Source organism: Vanacampus margaritifer, chromosome 9 (genome assembly GCF_051991255.1).
Source record: "Vanacampus margaritifer isolate UIUO_Vmar chromosome 9, RoL_Vmar_1.0, whole genome shotgun sequence".
Lineage (NCBI taxonomy): Eukaryota > Metazoa > Chordata > Actinopteri > Syngnathiformes > Syngnathidae > Vanacampus > Vanacampus margaritifer.
In genome coordinates, this window is record NC_135440.1 from 6,019,232 (window position 1) to 6,037,221 (window position 17,990).

Sequence of the window (17,990 nt, forward strand, 5' to 3'; positions counted from 1 at the left end):
GGCTTGCCACTCAAATAGGCATTCAGCCATTCATGAACAACAATAACAAAATTTGGAGGAATGCTATCTTGCATGAAAATTCTGTATTTTACATCATTCAACAACATTCATGGTATCCCCAGGGATAAAGGGACCCACCCACAAACCTGTCGGAAGTCATTCCACGCCATACTGTTACATTGGAACGATTTTTTTTTTAAAGCTAATACAGATACAGTATTTCCGCAACCAAAAAAGGCACAGTCTCATTTATGTTCTATTTCTGTATTTAACCATCCATAAAATGCACCGCATTATTGGGCGCATGCATGCTAAAAACAAACGGTAGCATGCATGCTAAAATATAGGATAGCATGCATGCCACCAATGTGTTGCCCCGCAAGGACTGCATGAATCTGTTCTAAAAGTAGCTCACAAATGATAGGACATTGTCATTTTATAGGAATGTTTTAGAAGTAATAAGTTAAAAAGACTAGAAGAGAAGTATGAAAATCGTGTTCATATATTTTTCTGTTTCCTAACTATTGCGAGAAACCATTAACATGATTAGTGACTTCACAAAGTTGAATATCATTAACACACAGCAACATTATTAAATGTAATTTTAGCAAATTTGTTACTACAAAAGTGTGTATCAAATTAGTTGCCTTTCGCACTAATCAGTAGGCAAAAAGGATGCCAGGTTGGTGATCTCTGTTCTAAACACTTTAACAATATGTTGCGATTGAAACTTTTAAGTTTACTGATTTCATAATTTATTATTGTTGTAATTTGTAGTAGCGTAGAACTTCACAATAGTCCATCTCTCATGTGAGTAAGGTAACAGAAGTATCTATAAAGACCGAGGAATATTACAGTATTTTTCAAAAATGGTTGGTTTCAGGTAAGCCTTTCCCATCTGACTTTGGGCAAGAGTCGGTGTACATTCTGGTAGTCAGCCAATCACAAAACACATTTAGATAACCAACTATTTACACTCACATTCACACCTATAACCAATAAAAGCTCTTCAATAAACTTAACACGCATGTTTTTAGAATCTGGAAAATAGTGTTAAAAGGAACTCCGACTGTCATGGCAAGTTTGCTCTATATTATTTATTTGGTTGTTACCAACATAACTATGAGATACATTTTTCAAAAATAATTTCTAGTTCAATACATTTTGTAGAAACTTTATTTGGATGTACGCCGCCATTGTTATTTACGTTGCAAAGCATTCAGTGCGTAGTGCCGTAGAATGGCGGCGGGCTCTCTGCCGAGCAATGTGAAACGCCTATAAAGAAAGCAAGTTCAGCCTCGTAGCATTCCTAAAGAAACAACTTGCGATCGGTAGAGTCACCCTCCCCCACGCCGTGCTCTCGTCATTCACCAGACACATTCAAGGGTTTTGATTGTCCCTTTAAGAACGCTACAGAGGCTTACGCCCAATTCCCACTGACTGCGGAACGGACGCGGTGCGTTTTCCGTACAGCATCCGCATGGGCTGCAATTCACACCGCGTGCATTGCGTGAGCTGTACGTGTCTGAAAATCTGCACCCGCCAGACCACAAGATCACGGGGCTTCACGCTGGAGAGTTGAGTTCAGGCGATAACAACCGTGTATATAGAGTCCTATTGGTAAACAATAGCCACACTTGCTTGTACGTTTTGTGTTTAAATAGTGTTATTTTGTCATGTTGAATTTATTCTGAGCTCGTGTTTTGTCTTAAATGTCCGACTCATGTCATGCTATGTAGTTAGCTAGCTTCCCTGCCCCCCCCCCAAAAAAAGAGCTTGCTATTGAAATACAGTATAGCGGATCTACCTTGATGTTGACGTTCGACTTCCTGTCCGGCTCGTGTAATTTCTTCAGCTTCATGAAAATCCGCATGCGGCGTCTGGAAAAAAAGAATGCTTGAGGAAACTTTCCACAGCGTCGCATCCGTTCCTGGAGCTGGTGTAAATTGACACGCAGACTCAAATGCTTTCAATTCCTTCCGGCAGCCGTACGGAAAACGCACCACGTCAATTTCGCAGTCAGTGTGAATTGGGCATTACCTTGCTTTCTTTATAGGCGTTTCACATTGCTCGGCAGAAAGCCATCCGCCAGTTTAAGTCACTACGCACTGAATGTCTTGCGACATAAATAACAATGGCGGCGTACGTCAAAATAAAGTTTCTACGAAATGTATTAAACTGGAAATGATTTTTGAAAAATGAATCTCATAGTTATGTTGGTAACAACCAAATAAATAATATAACACTTTCAAACATCACATTTTTGCACTGCATTTCTGTTTGGGTTACATTAGCAGGATTAGCAATCAATCACACTTGGTAAAACAAGCATTGGCATGTGAGAAGTTGGAATTTGTAAGTGTCATTTTGATGCACCACTGTTCTCCCAGGAGGTCCGGTTACAAAAGTACACTGCAATGGATTAATGGGCAGCATCATTGTCATTGTCATTACTTGTAGTTTTGACAAAAGGCAGAGGTTTTAAGTTTGTTAGAGAATAGAAGATGCACAGAAGTGACATGTTGTCATGTCAGGCCAAGTCGATGGAGGAACAACATCCTGCATTGGGCCCAGCTAATTACATTGGAGATGTTTTCTTCCTATAATGGTAATGAAGATGGTGGTCCCGGAGGTATGCGAATTAGTCTACTGTGTTCAGAGCAGTGCCATTTGGGCCTGTGGTATCTTGTGGACATCAAACCTCAACTCCACCATCTGGACAGTGTTAAGCTAAAGATTGCTGATTGCACAGCAATGCAGTATTTTTTACAGCTCCTTGAGTCATTTCACTTGCTAATGGAGAAACTTCATAAAAACGTCTGATGCATGACTGTTTTACTGAAAGGTCAGAAAGGATAGGCATTTCACTATTTATCTTTGAACACACACACACACACGGACACACACACACACATGCATATGTCGCCGGTGTCAAGCCAAAATCTAGGGGCGGCGTGGGTCAGCGGTGGAGTGGTCGTCTCGCTGCTTAGAGGTTGTGGGTTTTATCCTACGCCATTGTGACCATGTTGAAGTATCCTTGAGCAAGAGACTGAACCCCCAGTTGCTCCTGATGCTGCGTCATAAGTACCTGAATAAGTAGTCAAATGTAAAGCACTTTGAGGGCATTAAGGTGGAAAAACTTCTGTATAAATAATGTACCATTTACCATTTGTACCTAAAGAATCTGCACTTTTCAGGAGACCCCAAAAACGGCATGTTTTTTCAACCATTAACATCGCATCTTCAGAGACAGCGAGCCAACTTTCAACACTTTAGATTGGTCAATAATTCGTAAAAATGACACGCACAAGTGTGGACTGACCGAAAGTATAGATTTGGAAAACATTGTGTCTTATAATCGTTATTAATCGCGATTAATCACATTTATCTACTTCTGCTTCTATCTTTTTCTACCAAGCTTGTAACAGATTTACTTCTTGGAATTCATGTAAAATCATCAAACCGAAAGTATGTTTAAAATAAAGAAAAAATAAATTAATTTTAATACAGTCTTGGTCTTGTCTCAGCCTCAACCTCCAAAAGTCTTGGTCTTGATACTCCCTTGTCGCAATAATGTCTTGAAATCAGTTGGTGTGGTCTTGAACAAAACACTACCCTAGGGTACGTAAACTTATGCGTACAACTGTATTATATTAGCGAGATAGCTAGAAAGCCTGTGATTAGAGGCATGCAACCAACCACAGACTCAAGACTATCTTCTTGAAAATCAATGCATTGTGAGTCTTCACCCATTGTAGTTCATGACTGGTAATCATAGTCTGTAGTGACAAACACACAGACAAAGCTGAGGAAGTAACACAAGTAAAGCACAAAGGCAGACAAAAATGCTATTATCCACTCCTACAATAGACTTGCTGTTTTAAACTCACCATAAAAATGTAATCCTTTTGTCTCTCTTTTACGTCCATTTTTCCCCACAATCCAAGCCCGAGGGATGAATGAAATTGGACCAGCCTCATTTACATGACACATATTGGCAAATCTGGTGATAAAAATGGACAAGTTGCTTGTTTCTATTTTTTATTTGTATTTGAAGGGCGTGCTGCATTTGAAATGAAAGAAAATATTGTGAAATATATTTTAACTGCACCAGGCAACAAAAATGCTGGTTTTACCATGCACAGCAGCACGAAAGAGTGTGTACGCTGAAAAAAAAAAATCTCATAAAATACAGTAAGTCACTGTACTGTATATTCAGAGGCAACTCCATTACAGTGATTAGGTTAATTCCACCTCTCATGGAGCCAAATAATTTAACCAAAACATTAAAAACGTCTCTATTATGAAACAATACACAGATTAAAGATTGCCGAGCGATCTTTTTATTTTTTTTTACTGCTTATCCACTTTAGGTTTGCAGGTGAGCTGGAGCCTATCCCAGCTGACATTGGGCAAAAAGTGGGGTACACCCTGGATTGGTTGCCAGCGAAATAAAGACACTTCTTTGATAGTATCAATCAAATCAGTTTTTTTTTAATTATGGTTACAGAACAAGAACCAGAAGTGTCCTTGTGTAAATAACACCAATTGACTGATGATTGATGTTTCCACCCATTTCCAATGCAATAGTGTGCCATCTAAATTACATATTGAAATAATTTCAGTATGCGTATTTCCATTTAATTTCAAAATACTGTGTATATTATCCAAATTGTTGCATGCCATCACAGGTAGGCAATACAAAAAAAGTTAAAAACTAAAAAGGGGAGGGTTGGTGCACATGCTTTCTGAAGTGGATCAAATTCCAATCTTAGATTGCCTTCTTGGATAATGTGGAAATATTAGAGAAGCCTTGATCTAAAATGGAGCATGGAAATGAAGCGGCAGAGCGAGCCCTGAGGACAGACAGCAGACACTGCGCTGGGCCAGCCATACATACCTCTGGGAGGCTGCAAGCACAGTCTGCCTCTCCTATGTAAATGTCCCATTCCACACATTAGTCATACTGCTTTCACCACACTAAAGTGTGCTTCACCCATCAAACCCTGCCTGCCTCCATGAAGATCCTTCGAATGTTCCACAGATAAACCCCAGAGGCCCTTCCTACCCCTCCACGATCCCCACCTACACAAAGAATTGAGGCTGATTGGTTATGTAGCCGAGGTAAATGGAGAACGTTCCAATGAGCAAACATCTTTGCTGATGTTGGGAAATTTCTCTTATGGAAAAACTAATAACATACGTATGTTTAGATGCATAAATACTGTTTAGTTTCGACTTTGATCTCAGTAAAAGTCCCTGTTAAAGTCTGTCATAAAATGTGGCAAACATACGATGGAAGAGAAGATTGGAAAATCTCAAATGAAAATTTACTCACTATTGATCAGCACAAGTATTGACTTTCACCTGGGTTGTAATGCACTCAGAGGGTCGCAGTACCTTAAATTACACATTATGAAGCAACACACTACTTCTATTACCCTCTCTAAGCCTTATGACCTGTGTGTCCCTACAGTCTCCGTCTGCGCTTGTACCTTCTCTGTTTGTATTGTTGTGTGGTGAGGACTAATTCATTCTGTGATTAATTGATCTGGGGCTATATGGCTTATTACAATCCTGTAATTGCTTATAGGGTTAGGACTCAGGGATTTGAGATACTACGGCAAACTAAATGATGTTATTAGATGTCTCACTTTCCAGACAGCTTACACCTCCCAAGATCATATTGTTGTTGTTTTTTTGTTTGTTTTTTTGTAGTTGAATGTTTATTGTGGAATTGGTGCAGTGAATATTCACTATGAACACAATTTAAACAAATGTTGTGTCATATATCAGGTAAATGTGGCAAAATGACAAAATGAGTGACAGTTTGGCTAATATAAACATTATTAGATGAAATATTCATCCAGCATTTCACCTCTCACCCAATTTAAAAGTGAGTGCAGCTTCTTTTGATTTCTTTAAAGAAATGATTTGTAGAAATCTTTGATTTTTCAATATATATAGTGTTGGGAAATGTCATTTTCTATGCAAAACTAGTTCAAAGTTCAGCTCATAAATTTAAAAATGCACTACTTCAGTTCATATTACATAATAGAAATTATTCGGTCTAAAAATGAACTCTTCATAGGAAATTGATAAATTAAATGAGTAAGGAAGTAAAATAAGAACAGTACAGTACAATATTTTAAAAATACGTAATAGATAGAATTTTAAAAGCAAATATGACTATTCTTGCGCGTTAGCCTCTTAGGGGGAGTGTGGTGCCGTGCATGCATGAGTACACACTTAAATGAGATAGAAGAAAGTTGCATTTGAGCATTTAACTCGCTTTTCACAGATTTGGGGGAAAATGTGCCTTTGAGTGCTGCTATAGTGGTGTCCTTATGTGCTTCCACAGCATTTTTTGTGTGAATATTCGTTATTTAAAGGAAATCAAGTCAGTGCTAATTTTGATGCTAACTTTCTGTTAGCATTTGAACGTGATCCTCCAATGATTAATCAACAAAGCATCTTTCGCTTGAATCTGCAACATGTTAATTAATTTTATTGTGCATTTAGTTTTACAGTAAACACCAACGGTGGTGTTATTAAACAGCTTAACTCTTTGACTGCCAGACGTTTTCAAAAACGGGTTGTCGCCAGTGCCAGCCGATTTAAGCATTTTGAGTGATCTTTCAAGGTCCACAGAAAATGTTGTGTTTGGACTATGGAAACACACATCCGACCAAATGAAAGATTGGACTCTCATCTTTCATCAGAAAAAAAAAGTTTGTTTCTACCTTATTCCGTTCTTCAGTAATCAACAATAGAAAATGGTTACTTTCACCGAAATTCTCTGTTTTGAAACAAAAAACGGAGAAAAAGAGCTTTTTGTGAAACGATGTTATTTCATGCACTCTAGTGAATTGTACACTTCTTTTTGTCCATGAATGATGCCACAAACATCTAAATAGTGCTTTACTTCTGTAAAACGCTTTCACCAACAATGAAAAAGTGTTTTTTGATTGCAAAATGCGTTTATTTCCATTCAACAGTGTAACAATTTGACAAAACAATTTCGCAAACTATTTACAAATGTGTGCAACTGTGGTACTACTTACAATTATGTGGATGTTTCAAATACAGTTTTTCTTTTTGTAACGCTCTCCTGCGTGCAAGGAGACGCCAGGACTCGCACAACAGTTTACTTTCACTTTCACATTGGTCCGTTTTTTGATGAAGTATTCGCCTAATAATTGTTAGCCGCTAGGGTTACCAAAAAATAATGACCTTTCTCACCTAATTCAGGCTGGGTTACGGTGTATTTACGAGAGAAAACATGGCACCCATGAACAAAAATGAACTGTGTTCAAAACTGTGAATGAGCTTGTTCACAGAAACGTTCACGAAGCAAAAATACGCTACGTTCAGTGCACGTTTGCCCAAAATATGAACGAGTTCATTACCTTTCATTCTATTAGTTCACCACTAAATGGTGAACATTTCTACACGCTGTCCCTTAAAAGGCGAAATCAACTTAAAATATTTCTTTACAATAATATGTTGTGTGTTCCCCCACTAGTCTAAACATGGAATTCTGATTAAAATTGTGTAAGTGGAATATGAATTAAGCATCTAAATCCACATTTTTATCCATCTCAGGGGGCGGCCTTTTTGTCACTTGCGGTCTCACTTGCTGTCAACTACTAATCTATCACAGTTACTCAGGGCTCAATGACCAATCACAGCTCACCTGTATTTTTTTGTTTGGTTATGTGACATCCACAAGGTGAGCCATGATTGGTTGTTAACTGAGCCCTAAGCAATTGTGATGTCGTTTTTAGTCGACAGCAAGTGACAAAATGGCTGCCTCCTGAAATATACAAAAAGTGGATTTTGCTGTATTATTCATATTTCTCAAACACAATATTAATAAGAATACTGTGTTTAGACTACTGTAGGGGGCTGCATAGAACATGTTATTGTAAGGAAAATATTTTGGTTGACTTCCCTTTTAATGGACAGATTCACCATTGTGTTTTCTACACAGAAGTAAGACTAGGACTTTTTAGCTCTAACTTCCCAACTAAGTTACAATATCTATTATGCATCACCTTCTGTAGCATATTCATTACTACAAAGCAAAAGGCTTGTTAGCCTCATTTCTAACATATGATCTTAAATTCTGTTACAGCACACGGATACATTCTTATTTATACACACGACTCACAAGACCATTGGGAGTCTCGGCAGTGATTTACTGCAATACATAAACAAAATATAGAATCAATAAGTGTTTCTTTGCTTTTAATGCATGACTGTGTTTTCGGCTCAGTGGGAAAGGAATCAGAAATAATGTGCTTCATTAACTTCGGAATTGGATTGAAGAAGGCAGTCTTGAAAAATTAAAAATGGGGAATTAAAGTCACCTTCCTGGCACCCCATGTTTCTAATCATACCAATATGTAAAAAATGGTATCCCTTGATATTATCATTAATATATTATTGGTAGTATTTTTTATGAGCATTATTAGTAGTAGCTAACCATAGTAGTAACAGTACATAAGCCTAATAGTAATAGTAGGCTATAGTATTAGTACATAAGATTGGAGTCATGCTGCATAATCAGTAACAAAATATAAAATAGATGACAAACTAGATAGATGATAATAATTCTGCTGCTTTTGTCTACAGTGGAATAAGAGTTAAATGCCACAAAAGTTGAACAATTCAACAAAAACTTTCTCTAAAATACACATTGAATATAATGTATGATGTCATACAAATGTTGCTCCTTCACCAGAAATGAGGGTGTGGTCAATTTAAGACTCAAAGTAGTGCTATTCAGGTTACAGCCAACATCCACCCAACACTCAAGAAAATTTACTCTGACAGTGTTCCTTTTTATCCTAACAGTGTTAAAATAACACTGCTTACTGCATATTTGATCGAATACTGGAAATTTAACACTGACCGATTTACTGTGTAGTAGAAACGACACGTTACATATATACGTTGCATATTCGAAAAACACAGACGTGTCATAGCACACGCCCAGTAGCCATTGACACTACAGTTACAGTAGGCATGTTGACATTTTTTTGGGCACTATTAGAACCCCATATTTCAGTACTGCTCAGTCGATGGACATTTTTCGCAAGTACCATAGCGATCGTGTGTAAAAAAAAAAAAAAAAGAAACGAAAAAAAAAGAAATTTTTTAGGTCTCCGATGTTTACTGCCGAGGCTGAGTGAAGCGCCGGAACTGAGTCATTCTGTTTCCACGAACGTTTCTGGGGTTAGCGCATAACCCCTATTAAGAAGGGTTTGGTGAATGTGCATATGAAATTGATGGGGTTCAGTGCCTCCAACAAGTTTAAGAACCGCTGGTCTGAAAGTTGGCCCTAATTTAAGGATTGTGGAGTTTTCATGAGACGTGTGAATTCCATAGAGATCCATTTTAAAATTTGTCACACTTAGATTGTGATTTTATCTTGTGTTATGGACCCGGAAGTTACCGCCAGTGATTTGTGCGTGGCTCATTTACATGCAGGCTACTATGAAGGAGCATGTGTTTTTGCATTCAATCCAACTCAAGCAATTTCATCAGAATACCGTACTAATAACTGCATGCTTAGGAGATGGCACAAATTGAAAGTTGACCAGGTTGCCGGGCAACGCACTGTGCACGTAGTCCTTCAAATATCCCCAAAAACTCTACAACTTGAGGCCTATTATTACAATGAGTACATTATTTGTGATTGGCGCTTCAACCCCAAGTCCCATCAGCATGTGGAAACGCTACTCACAGGTGAAGAAAAAGTCCGCTGGCACCCACCAATAAATATGATTGGGACATATATAGAGCTGTTGGGCAGTCATTATTTAGGAAATTTCATGTGACGGAATGAATTGTGTTAAACTTCGAAGGCCACACTGTATCTGGAGACTTTTTTTGTCAATTCGATGTGTGGTCACATGTTTACATATGACATGATCCACTCCAATCCGCTGTTCACTTGTTCCTCTCCATTAATCCGATCAGCCCCGCCTCAGCCATGAGATGTACGGATATCAATCAAGTGATTTATCAAGATGAGCACATTTGTCATATAGCACAGTAGTTGTAATAATTTTAACGCTTTTTTGTTATTAAAGCAACATCTTGATAAAAACAATTTTAAAACAAGTTCTCCCCTCGCAAATGAGCTCTTGGCATTTTAATGGGCGGGAACAGCGACGTCACGAAGCAATTACCTTAAGATAGAGCATCAGAGATGGGAAAAATGAAAGTAAAAAAGTACAGGCTCTGAAATGTAGCCTACCTAACTAGCTAAGAAAAAAGCATATTTACTAAATGTTTCTTCATACGACAATTTGAAAGATGGTAGCTAATGGACAAAAAATTGGCCAGTTGACTCTCTGACTTACCCTGCGTCCAGTCCACAGTGTTGAGTATTACTCGCTCATGTTGCTGGTCCTTCTTTCATATTGTTGACTTTCAGTCTGCAGTCTGAAAGTTCAAATGATCTGTTGTGGCGGCACGCATTGCCCTCATATTTACGGGTTGTTCTAATACCAATTGCATGTAATGTGATGCCGTGTCGTAGAGTCAATCACAAGATGGGATATAGGGGACCCTGTTTGGCCCTTTGGATTCATTGTCATTGGATTGCATGGCTCCATGTAAACATGGCTATTGATTGCTTGCTTGATTGATTGCTTGATTGCTTGATTGATTGATTGCTTGATTGATTGATTGATTGATTGATTGATTGATTGATTGATTGATTGATTGGTTGATTGATTGATTGATTGATTGACTGACAATTTCAATTGATGGATGAAGTTGCTTGTATTATATGTCATTGCACCATGTACTGTATTTGTATTTATTTATTATCTTTTATTTGTACAAATACCTCATAATTGTACAACCTCACAGACAACTCTTTTAACATTTTTACACTAACACAGTGCAGATGTCAAGGAAAATCCATAGCGGGTTAACCTTCCAGCAATGGAAACATGAACACTTTATCCAAAGCTGCATATCACCTGGGGTCGATTCATTGTATGTCAGGGGCAATATTAGCATTCATATTAGTCGCTCTTCCCATGTATGATATTTGTCACTGCAAGCCCTTTAGCGCACCAACACAATTCGGGGGATGCTTATCTCATGAGCCATAAATTAGGGGATGAATTTCCTCCAAAACACTGAAGGCGAAGGATGGAGTCATTGTGCTGGGTGGTGTTTTGACACAGTAATGACACATGTTTTACAATCAGCCCCTTCCCCTTTTCATTGGGAGGAGTGGACCTGTCTACTCCTGCTGGAGAGAAATGGCCCTCTCGGACATTACCACTTTCTCCCAGGGGGGATATAAATGAGTGGCAATGGAAGGGGGTGCTGTAGGAAGAAGATGGTAGAAGTGGAAGATTTCTTCCCAAACACTAATGTGTAAGCATGCAGTGTGTCTAGGTGTGCCAAGATAGTGACTCTTTCATGGCTCTTTGGGATAAATACACAAGATGAAAAAGTTGCTAAAGTATAAGTGAAGGTCATAGCTGAAGGAAGTGGGATCTGGTCTAGAACATCAACCCAGTCTCCCTCTCTCTGGCATTCTCTTAGCTGGGCTTGTTCTGTCTTGCACTCATTACAGGAGAAGCCATGCAGCGCTGGTTGGAAGAACGTGCGATGAGCCTTGGGAGATATATCCACTGGGAGGGAGAAAGGTAGACTGAAGGGGAATAGATAAAAAAATGCTGACTGCTCTTCAAAGGAGGCAAAAATAATTGAAATGGTGTGTGTGTGTGTGTGTGTGTGTGTGTGTGTCCGTGCAGGTGGGGTGGGGTGAGGTGTTGGAGGAGGACTTGGAGATTGAGTGGCTCCATGTTGGAGTTAGTCATTAATTGAGGAGGAATGTGAAACACTGTGTGGTCCTCCGCTGACACACAAGGGGAGATTGATAGAGGAAACGGCATGATAAAGATATGAACGAAGGAAGAGAGAGGAAGTGAACGTGGAAAAAGAATAATAAAGCGAAATGGAACATTGTAGCAGCGGCAAAAAGATGTTGGGAGGGAGAAAGAGTTCAAAGTGTGCCCAGACTGAGTCCTGTCCTCGCCGTGTCCTTCCTCGGGCCCGCAGTCATGCATCGCTCATCTTGTCACATTGAACTCCAGATGCTCCTACCCTGGAGAATGCTACGGCCGCGGACATTTTTCTTCATTCTCACTAACAATTTGGTAATGAAATATTGATTTTTAGTTAGATTCATATTGATGCCATTAGCTTTGCATTGATAAATCACATTTGGCCGCTTGTCTAGTGTGGCAGAGCACGAGCGAGGGCAGAGAGATTACAATCAAAGCCACTGATGTGTTAATTTGATGGATATTTCCCCTTTCACAACCATCCCGCCTCCCTTTCTTTCTTTATGTTCCAGTGCGTTTCATAACATTGTGGTTTTTTTTTTATTACAAAGCACCCGTGAGGATATTTATGTCCATGTCCATTTCGCTTGAAATAGCCTTTCAGCCAGGCTGCCTATGGCAATACTGCAGTTTTAGAGTCATTTCATCTCTTAGGCCAAACAAGGATACAGTATGAGGGACTCGTCAAATGAGCAAAATCGGAGACGGCGTGAAGCTTTGACAGCAACCAAAAAACGGCAACGACACAATTTATGAGAGGCCTTTTTGCATGTGATCATTACAATATCTGCAGGGGAAAATATATAAATTTTATTCAGTTTCTTCAATATTCATTACCAAAGAAATGGGCAATATATGTGAAAGCAGGAGAGCAGCAGCAGCTCTCAGGGTGCAATTTTTAGAAGGGATTCATTTAAATGCCTGAAAATGTTACAGCTCTCTTAAGCATTTCACATGCAAGGTTGGGAGGATATAACATCTGAGAAACACTGGAATCATTTTCCAGATTAGGGCGTTTTTTAAATGAGTCTCCTGCCACAGCTTCGCCTTCCAACTGCAATATGCGTCTGCACACAGTCATCTTAATGAAAGGAAATGATAGCATTCGCTTTAATGACGTGGAGTTCAAGGACTGCTTATTGTTCCAGAGAAAAGGCATCTTTTTTCACAGTAATATGAGTCTGTCTTTTTTTCCCCATCTTGCACAAGTGCAATTTCATTTCGGGAAACAGACACTGAAGGTTAAATGCGCTATATAGGTTGTCAAAATATGAGTGAATTCAGTGTTTGAAAGCGATATATTGATAACACCCCACTTACATTTATCATTATTTTGATATTTCATCTCCACTGCTATGTTTTTCATCTGTCTCTGCAATTATGCAAAATGGGAAAATAATTCAAATGATCAGAGACAGTTCAGCTATCATATTTTGCGCTGGTTATATAGCAATTTTACAACAAACCTGGCTTTTAACAACCAGTGTTTATTTCTTAAAAGGAACACCTTTTCAGTATGTTGACTGAAATGTGTGACATGAAAAGCGCCCAGTTTAAACTTGTTATCTCATTTAGTGCATTGCTAAGAATAAATCTCCCACATGTTACTTCTACAAACATTTTTAGTCCAAATTTGATTTTGTTTGGTAGAATGACAATGACTGGCATTAAAAGGATCAAGATGATAACCAGGCGTCTTGGGGCGCTCTGGCATTTAGTTGAGATGCAATTAAAGTTCAGAGTTATAGCTTCTTTAGGGTTATGCATTGTTTCTTTGATCCCATAATGGCCCCCACCTTTCTTCTGTCTGGATCATAAGGACCAAACAGGCTATTTGGGGAAAGGCCAGTTAGGTCGAATTGGGGCTTGTGGAAGAACACTGGCTCCTCTGGCCTTGGGTACAATTTCAAAATGAGCAACAAATCTTAACATTCATAATTGCCCACTCTACAATATGTACAAGTCAGTTTCATCATCACTCAGAGCCAATGATAAGATCTTGTTATTTTTTTTAAATTTATTTTGGTTCATCATTGCACTCAATGCTGATATTGTTTTGACTTTGTCCTATACTGCCCATTTCCCTCTTCCTTCCAGGTGGCGGAGTGGTCATTTGCCTCCGATGCAGGTTGGCGTGGGTTCGCTTTCCCGCCTGGGAGACCATGTTTGTATGTGAGTGAGACTGCCAAAAAAACACACACAAATTTTTTTTTGTTTAAAAAAAAAAAAATCATATTTCATCTCTCTAGCTAAAACTAGGGTGTCCAGATTTTCAAAATGAAAAAGCAGAAGCTAACATTTCATCATATTTCATTACTAGTCAGGGGTTGATGGTGGTGGAGTGGCTGCTGACATGCGTATCAATCGCTAATGCTAAATTCTACCTTGGTTGACTCTTCAACAGCGCTAAACAAGTCAATGCAGTTCACTCACCATTATCCAAACTTTTGCTCGGTCCCGAGTCCCGATTTTAGCTTTTAGAAGCTGGCTGTGCCTCACGGCGGTCACGCATTGTAAATGGAAATATGCCACAAGAAAGCTCTCTGGCATTGAAGCGACTGTGGACAGTATGAATACATTTCAGATGATTCTTAGAGGAGAAGGTAGGAAGTAGTTGTAATTCCGGTCACCGCCTGCTTGGTACAATCTTATGCCATATACACTGTGACATTTCATCCATGAAGACAGAAACAAACGTGAAAACACAGTACAGAAATCAATATATTCAAGCAATGAGCACAGAGAAAGTGGCAATGTAAGATGGCCGGCAAAGAACTTGTGGCGTCACTTCTCAGGATAGTGAGTAAGCGGCATTGACGTTGCATTCATATAAAGTACAAGTCCGTGCTGCTACGTAGTCCGTCCTGCTACCAATTAGATATGGCTGCACATGAGAACACATACATGAATTTGGAAGTAAATAGGAAGGAATTTAACAGTTAAATTCTCTTTTAATTGGTTTATCGTATGAATCGCTGACCACTTTGTGATTGACATACGGCAAAATACAGGACGCCGGGAAGGGACCTGCGTAATAGCGGGACAAAACAATTAACAATTTTGGTTAATATTTACATCGGAAGCGTTGCCTGCACATTCATATGCATAATTAAGCTTTCAACATTGATATTCTCCAAAGTATTGCGAGTTTCGTTCTAATATCCTCAGACTATGATTATCACGTAATGACGGAAATACACACAACAACAAAAAGACAGCGATGCAGACTAATAAGTACCTGTTGTGCATGCGAGAGAATACATACCCCTTTATACCACTGGCGGCAGTAGTCACTGTTTCTCATTGTGAGAGCTGGGCACTTCAGTCTCTCATCGCTTCTCGTCGCTTCCCGTCGTTTACGACGCCCAACTAAACCTGTTAGTCCCCAAACTAAAATATTCTAAACATTTGTTCAGCTTCCAACTTCGTGAGAACAGTTTTGACAATACCCCAAAACTGCATGACTGTGCCCAATATGGCCTAAAGAAAGATCTATAAAAGCATGGTTGGAGGAATTTGATTTGGAGGTACTTTTGTGCCTGGCTGGTATCAATCCCATTAAACACCTTCGAAATGAACTAGAACATAGATTTTGGCACAGGCCCCCTTGTTCAATATAAGTGATCCGTTACCTCACAAATGTTCTTTTGAATGAATGGGTCATTATACCCGCAGACACACTTCCAAAATCTAAAAAGAGTGGAAGCTACAGAGGTGAGTTTCTTCACACACTAAGTCTAAGCAGACAAGTTGTGTAGCAAAGACATTCGCTGTTTAGTGAGAGAGCTGCAAGAAAAGTTTTTTTTTTCCTAGAAGGCAATACAGTGAGAGTTGACCCCTTATTCAACCACAAGCGAAACACCTCAATTTAGATTCCTTGTGCTCTGATTGATGCGTCTTTATGTTGCACTGCCCTTTACAGTGTTGTACCACCAAGCTCTTTATTACATTAATGCCTTTCCAGTGATGTCATCCTGAGGTCATCCTCAGAACCAGGGCCTGTCAAGTGGCGCTTTGATTGGCAGAGACCTCATTGACGATCGGCCAATGGCGACCCGGTGTGGCAGCCGGTTGTCATGAGGAGCAGGCAGGGAAGGGTCTTCGTTAGCACCTCAGTTTGAGCAACAGAATCGATAACTACCTCACAAGGCGTGTACCCTTGGCCAGTCTGCGGAGAGGAAGACAGTGGTGCTCACACTCACTCAACAGCTCCAATGCTACAGCTCACAGCCAATAAATGAGAGGGAGAGACCGGGAAGGAAGGGGGTCGAGGTGGTGGGGATCTGAGAGAAGACAGAGCAGTCAAACATTTCAGGGCCCTCCATTCCAGAGTAATGAAGCATAGCAAGAGAATATACCTCTGCAACATTTGATAAAGATGGGCTGACACACAAGTCCAAATAGGTTCCTCTGTACGCCGGCACATGTCTATCCATCAATGCTCAGCTTTGCAGAGAATAAAGGAAGGGAAGGCGAGGCCAGTGAAGGGGAAGGGCACAAATATAAAGTAAAAAGAGAACAAATTGATTGACAGTGAGGAAGTGTTTGGGGAGGTCGGGATGGAAAGATAGAGATGGAGTGAGAGGGAACAGAGTGAAGTGAGTGTGCCTTGGCAGCTGGTTCTGGATCCTATCAAGGCCGATTGGTTGGTGAATGAGGCTCAGGAGGCCCGTGTCCTTGTAGCCACCCGTTTGTTTTTCACCCGCTCCCTCACTCCACTCCTGCAGTGAAAGACAATAAAGAAGCGAATGAGTAAACGTTGCACATTTTACGTTCTCATCATCCCCACGCTCTGTCTCTCCATCTGTTACTCCCTCACCAGCACCGTAAAAAGAAATGGTGTAGGGGAAAAAGAGCTATCTGCGTGTGCCTGCAGCAACCCACCTATTAGTCATGTTTGTCGTAGACTCCATGAAGAATGCTCAAGCACGTATGTTCAAGACAACACACGTTTGCCTCATCATGCTATTGAAGCCAATTATCTCATCACTGCAGCTACCACCCTGAAGTCGTGATCACGAAATTCAACAGTACTATCATCCCAGATTAACTCATTTGGTTATGATCCTACTCATCATCGATTTTGTGTGTTTAAGCTTTGTGTGCTCCGTTGTTATTGTCTACCACCACTACCAAACCATCTGTTTAACTTATAAAGTGAAAAAAGTAACACTGGATCTCCATCATTACCTACTTCAGCACCACCATTTAATGGAAGCCTGGCTTATCCCATGACCCACCTCTCCTTAAAGTTTTGCGTAAATCGGTTATATTGTCGTCCTTCTATATACACAAACCTCATTGCGTACGTTTAATTGTATACTATGAAAATTTAAGCAAGAACTACTACACTGGGGAACACAATTTTTGTTGAGTTAGGTCTGACAGCTGCTTTTAACTAATTTTTGTTGTTGTGGAATCTAAAACTGATCTCAGTTTTTCTCTATCATATCAAGTTTTTGAGCGATAGGATCCACATTTTCTTTAAGGGAGGATTTAGATGACCAGATGATGTGTTTTATTGTATTGTGAAATCGATCAAGAAGGCGTAAGTGATAGGAATATAATAACCTGGACTGTTTGCATCAACCGGTCAAAGTATATAATCTCAGTATTTAGGATCACATCTTGTTATGGCAAGCTCAGTACGTCAACAATTTGGGATGTGTGCATGGCATGTGTTGCAGACGGACCGCAGAGGTGCCACGCGACATAATGCATCAGTCAGGTGATGTAACGCAACAGTGGTCGCGGGCGCATATAACCTTGCCAGCAAGTTGAATTCTCGTGGTATTTGTTCATAAATACTACAACAATACATCTTGTACTGCTCCCACTGATACGTTCGCAACCGACATTTTTTAGGTCGGACCAACCACCTTAAGCGTTTAAGGCGGGACATGCAGCTGTGACGAAACCAGGAAGCGCCGACGCCAGGGGAAAAACAAACCTAACATAGACGAATGGAAGCTGCAATTAATTCTGTTCTGGTAGAATTACTCACCGTTTCCTTGTTGAATGTTGAACAGCGAAAGGCGTTTCGTGCATTTTTAGCTGGTAAAGATGTCTGTGCTTTTTTTTTCTTCCTAAAGTGAGACCAAAGACGAT

The 17,990-nt window shown here is 39.8% G+C and overlaps 1 long non-coding RNA gene across 1 annotated transcript; it reads right to left on the minus strand.

The window, feature by feature from the left end:
* Positions 1–13,895: 13,895 nt before the first annotated feature.
* On the minus strand, positions 13,896–17,990 carry LOC144057930 (uncharacterized). Its single transcript, XR_013295346.1, has 4 exons — positions 17,887–17,990; positions 16,241–16,603; positions 14,316–16,165; positions 13,896–14,064 (listed from the first exon to the last, which is right to left on the minus strand). It is a non-coding gene; the product is annotated as an uncharacterized LOC144057930 (long non-coding RNA).